The 6,000-nt window shown below is 52.8% G+C and overlaps 1 protein-coding gene across 3 annotated transcripts in view; it reads right to left on the reverse strand.

The window, feature by feature from the left end:
• Kmt5b (lysine methyltransferase 5B) overlaps window positions 1-5,694 on the reverse strand; it is a 51,891-nt gene extending 46,197 nt beyond the window's left edge. Inside the window, exon 1 of one of the 3 annotated variants that reach the window (XM_074050457.1) lies at window positions 5,541-5,694. The gene's annotated coding sequence lies outside the window, so the exon portion shown is untranslated. Of the gene's footprint in view, window positions 1-4,590; window positions 4,741-4,943; window positions 5,387-5,540 lie in introns of those variants that run through there. The other 2 variants (XM_020172472.2, XM_020172473.2) reach the window with 2 other exon arrangements.
• Window positions 5,695-6,000: the final 306 nt, after the last annotated feature.

Genomic DNA, 6,000 nt, shown 5'->3' on the forward strand with positions numbered 1-6,000 from the left:
ACACAGATGAGGAAACGATCCATTCCACAGACCTGCTTCAACATTACTGGGGGACGACAGCGAGCCACCCGGCACTGTTCATGGTGCTGGAGCTGTCCAAGCCAGGGGACACTAGAGGGTGCAGGAGAGCTTCCACTTGCAGGGAAACAGCACGGCTACTGATTTGTGGGGACCAAATCCAAGGAAGGGACGTGAATAAAAGAGCAGCTAAAGAGCCAGGTAGAAAGGAGAACAGAATGCCCAGGGACCCTTCAGTGAAGAGTGCTTGTGTAAAGCCTGAGGCAATGCCAGTGCTCTTGACAATCTGCTGACCAGGTGTTCCTACAAAGGCGGCACAAGTTAGCCAAACGCCAACACCTATGTCAGCACAGGTTCACATTGCCATGCAATGTGACTCCCAGCCAGGTATCATCACTACAAATCAGCAGGCTAAAGCTCAGAAATGAATTGCTTTTCTCAAGTTCAACTGCTATTACGTGGTAAGGCTAGGCCAAAAACTCTCATGTTTACACTGCAATCTGGGGTTTAACTCCAATATTCGAGCACATGTATCGTCCCTAAATAAAGAGGCTTCCAGGTGTATTTACTTTTCTCTTTAGTGTGCTACATAATATAGAAACTAAGGTATCTTGCAACTGGCAAACAGAAGCCATACTGGTCTTAAGAATCAAGATTTGGGGAGCACTGAGACTCGCTAGTCTCTCAGCTCTAAACCTCAACTGATTGTAACATATTTTACACTGTTTAGAACAGGAGGTAAAACTACTACAAGAAAATTCTGATCAACAAAATAAGCCGTTAGAGATGTCAAAGTATGACGAAAACAGTTCTTAGAAATAGTAAAATAGTGAAAAGATAAAGCAGAACTTAGGGATTCAGAGATTAATGTCTGGACATTTTACAGAAACTGAGCCTCAGCTCCACCAATGTCTCACACAAAGCGCAGAGATTAGACTGGCACATAGACACTGACACTTACTCTAACGCTCCTTCAACTACTCGCCAAATCACATGTGTATACAGCAGTCACAACTTTCAGACGACCCTGGAGCTGCAAGATAAGGGGTTTGTCTCCTAGAGACACCAGCTAGCTCCAACTCCAGCTGCCTAAGGCCAGAAGCAGGGAGTGACCAAACTTGTCTGGTTGTCCTAGGAAACCTTTGGCACCATGGAAGGAAAATGGTGAAGCAAGACAAAATTTAGAAGGTCAATGACTGTGGAAACCACTGGCATTTTTTCTGTTTGGTGAGAATATTTTAGAGATAATGAAGGTCAACACGTGAATGCAAATGATTTTTGGTTCCATCATCAATGACACAAATGGTAATACACTTTAACTTACTGGCTCTAAACAATGTGGGGAAACCCTCCCTCCCAAAGCTTTTAAAAAAGAAAAAGAAAAAAACTATCATTAGAAGTTAGCATGGATTTACAAAAATAAACAGGGGTGAGTCTTACTGTACAGATGGGCCCTCTCTATAGCACGCCTTTAAAATAGTAAAACCCTGTAATGCATTTAAAATAAGATGTGCGTGACTAAAATCTGAGAACACATCTTGGAATAAAACAAGGTATGTTTGCAAGTGAAAAGTGCTTTTCTTGAACTTGATTAGGACGAAGCAAAATTGCGATCATACTAATACATAAAGACAGGATGGATATTTGTCGAGCAGTACCTTTCCTCTAAGTTGACACTTTCCATCCAGGAAACGTGGAATTACAGGGAAGAGGGCTGGGGCTTGAGGCTCAAGTGGTAGAGTGTTTGTGTGAGAACCTGAGTTCAATCCCTAATAATACACACACACACAATTCTGGGGCAGAGAAGGAATTACAGGAAGAACTAAGAAAAGAACAGATCTGTGAGGGTTTTCTATAGCAGGAGGAGGAGGAAAGGAGATTGTAGACCAGGAGTCCTTCTTTTACAGCATGTGCTAAGGAACTCAGCCACTAAAGCTGCAGGGTTTTAATCCATGTTTCTTACTTAAGAGCCTTGAACAAAACTGACAATCTATTCAAGAGCAAAATTGCTAGTACTTATCAGCTGCTCGTAAGTTTTATCTTGCAATAATTTTGATTTGTGCTACATAGCAACGAATCCCATTTCTACGCCAAGATATGTCAGTAAGATAAATTTTCTTTCGAACAGTAACAAAAAAGTAACAAAAATCTAGCTGAAAAATTAAAATTCCACCTTGCACATAAAACGTCTTTGTTGATAGCACTAGCTAGCCAGCGTTGGACAGAACTCCCCAAGCATGCGCTTCACACACCATGTAACCACGTAACATTTTGTTTTTTTGTGGAAGGCTCCTAACAGAGTGGTCTAGTGCTGACACAGTCCTGGAACTCCTGCCCACAGAGGAGGAGGATTTTGGTGAATGGAGAGAAAGGAAAGCTCACATATGGTACACAGCAGGACAAATGCAATGCCCGTGACTTATCTGGAAAAATTTGCTCCACAAGCCATGGGAAAGGCATTCCTGATGACAGGGTGTTGCTTGGATGCCACACACAAGTATCTGTCACACAACCCACCACATACTCACAATCTATAAACCACAAGGTGATGCTCATGTAGAAAACCAGATCAGGTCTCAGATTCATACCACCCAAGGGGAAATTTACAAACCAACAATTTCCACCCACCAGCAAAACTCCTCCCTGCTCAGACACAAACACTCAGGTTCAAAGACACACAGACGCCCACACGAACCCCCTGGCTCTTCCACTACCTCCTCCCCTTCCCCAGTAAGGCCTTGGCCCTTGTAGCATAGCAGCCCAGGATGGCCAGGGCCACTGATGGAAATACAGACAGGAGGGCACTTTGCCGGGAGAGAGGAAGGAAGCGGAAAAGAAAAAGAGCCCTTGGAAATGATTTTGATAGATTTTGGTTTCAAAAGTTATGAGCAAAGAATGGAGTGCCACTCTCAGAAGTATGTATACAGAGACGCCTTTTGCTCTCAAACTAAGTTACTTTCCACAACAATGCTTTTTAATACCATTAAATGGATGTATTTTGAAAAACTGAATACAAATTATTAGGCTTAACAACTTGGAGAGGAGTAATTTATCACTTCCATCAAGCAACTACTGAGCACCTACTGTGAACCGACTCCCCGAAATATAGTAAGACTAAGCAAGACTCAAGTTGTGAAGAAAGCCGACAAGCCAGTCTCACACAGTGCAGTGACCGCTTGGGGAACGCAAAGGAAGCATGCATCCTGTGTGCGCCTGTCCCTCAGTGCGCGGCGTCCAACACAAGGAGCCAGCAGCAGGGTCCGTTCTCACGGGGAGTTTTTGGAGGACGTGTGTATACAGGGACAGAAAAGGGGCGTGGGGATGGGAAGGCCCAAAGGCACTAGGCACCGGGCACTTGGGAGAGGGAGAACAATGTACAGTGTTGAGAGGTTAAAACCTCAAAAACGGGCTGGAGCTCCCACACGTGCCAGATCAAATCGTTTATGGACTTTAACCTTAAGACTACAGGAAGCTCCAACGTGACAGGGCCACACCTGCAGTTCAAGTCGCTAAACCTTGGGCTACACAGTAAACGTGTATCCACAGCAAGTAACTTCAATGTGTGCTTCAACACGCGCGAATTATCTGTAATTATTTCAGGCAAAAATGACTTCCTCCTTTTGAAATGACATATGTTTCTACTACTAATTACCAAAAATTACAGGCGTGCTCTCAATAAAAAGCTGACGGGAGTAAGTTACAGCTGGAAGCTGTACTCCAAAGACACGACCCGCGTCTCGGACCATCAGCCCACGCTTAACTAAACTTTGTATCAAAATTGCTTAAGTCTAAAGAGCTCCAGCTGCAAGGAATCGCAAAGTAGTCCATCTGCCCACCACTCTCGCTAAGACTTCTCCCTCCGAGTGAACTAGTAGGCAAGTTCTTCAAAACTAACTGCAAAGAACACATCTCCACTCCCCAGGGTTCTTGAAGTCTCACCACCCCACGGATCGGTACCCACAGCTGCGGAACGGGACTGGACACGGGGGTGGGGGGGATGTCTCAGCGCCCAGCTAGTGTCTACCTCGGTCCTGCAAGAAGGATCGAGTTGTCACTTTGGAGACACGTCCCGGAGGTGGGGGGTGACCCCGGGCACATCATCTTTGGGCGGGACGAGGGGAAGGGACTGGACGGTGGAGCCAGCACAAAGGGGAGGAGGGAGCGGCGCGAGGACGCGGTCAGCACAAGGAGAGGGTGGGCCGGACCCAGGGCGTGCTCGAAGGACACTAGAAAGGAGGCTCGTGCCAAAACAAAAACAACCGAAAGTTGAGCGCGGCGGCGGGAGCAGATTGGGCGAGGCGGTTCACGGCTGCCCATTGGAGAAGAGGGAAAACAGAGTCCCCCAATCGCGAGCGGCAGGGCTGCTCCCCTCGTGCGGCCGCGGCCCGGACCCGGCGCTGCCCGGCGGCCACTACCGCTCCCTTCCGGCCGCGGGCACCACTGCAGGCCGCGCGGCCGCCCGCCCCGGCCCGGCCCGCAGCCCCGCCCCGCGGCCGCTCGCCCCGGCCCGGTCCCCGCACGGCCGCCGCGGCCCCTTACGCCACCGCCCGGCGCCCGCCCTCCCCGGCTCACCGCCGGCGCGGCCCGCGTCCTGCTCGGGGCGCATCCGAGGCCCGCCTGCCCCGCCCGCTGTGACGGGCGTCCGCGCTGCCGGGCCACACTTTCCCGTCCCCTTAGAAAATTAATCACCAAAAAATAATTCCAGAGAAAAATGGAGAGTAAAATTCAAGATGGCGGCGCAGACGCAGCACCGCCCGCTCCCTCCGCTGAGGGGAAAAAAGGAGTCCGCGCCGGCCGAGCCCCCCCCCGCCCCCACCCGACCGCCGCCGACGACGCCGCTTCGCCCCGCGCTCGGTCCCGGCCCCGGCCCGCCGCGCTCGGCCTCCCCCGCTCCGCGACCCCTCCACCCCCACCCCTGGCCGCACCTCCGCCTCGCGCGCAGCCGCGGGATCTGAAAGGCATTCACTGGCTCTGGGGCTTCGCGTCCCGCGTCCTCGCGCCGCACGGTGCCACCTCCGGTCCCCGGACGTTCTCACTTCATAACCCTGGAGGCTCGCCGGCCGCGCCGCAGACGCGTCGTCGCCCCCGGTGAGCCACCCGGACACCGCCCGGGCCCGGTGGAAGGACACGAAAAGGAGTCCGCGGCGGACGGCGGAGGGACACCACGCTGGCCGCCGAGTGTACGCGGTCCTGCCCCGTACCAGTCCCCGCGGTGGCTTCGACGGAATTTTGCGGAGGGAAGCGGAGAGACCCGCGACAGAATTAAGTTCCCTGCCGCGGCTCCAGACGGCGGAGGCACAAGAGCCAGTTTCGCGAGCACCGACCGCGTCGTTGCCGTCGCTGCGCCTCGCGGCGGAGGGATCGCGGCGAGCGTCGGCACCGGGATCCCTCCGCCCGGCTGCCCTTTAAATCGCGGTGGAGGCGGCGCCGCCGTGCGTCCCGCGGGCGCCACCTAGTTCTCGCGCCGCCTGCCGCCCCGCGGGGCCCTTGCCCGCCCCCGGCCCTCGCACACCTGCACCTACCAGGGACAGCTCCCGAGCTGCGACAGACACTGGGGGCCGGTCCGTGGGGCCGGGGACACTCCTCGTCCACTGCGCCTCTTGGGTGCGCCGAGGGGAGGCGGCCTCGGGAAGGCGAGTTTCTTTGTTGTGGGAATGGGTGACGCTGGGAGCTGATACACCCTTCAAGACCATGTGGGCAGCCCGAGCATTACAACACGGGAGGAGGGGAGGGATCGTGCATTTGTCTGCTGTTTCTTGTGTACCTACTAGGTGCCACCCTTCCCATGACACCGTGGTATTTCCACCCCGTCCCTCTTTGGGCTGTACCCGCACGGAAAGGCAGCCGAGTCCTCAAGGAGCTTAGGCGGTGCAGGAAGACACCAAGACAACGCCACTCCAGGGGTATTGCAAAGCCCCGCCCCTCGGGTTTTGCAGTCGGATAAGGTGTACAAAGTAACAATAAAGAGGGTAACATGTATTC

The sequence above is a fragment of the Castor canadensis genome, chromosome 1 (assembly GCF_047511655.1).
Source record: "Castor canadensis chromosome 1, mCasCan1.hap1v2, whole genome shotgun sequence".
In the NCBI taxonomy this organism is placed as follows: domain Eukaryota; kingdom Metazoa; phylum Chordata; class Mammalia; order Rodentia; family Castoridae; genus Castor; species Castor canadensis.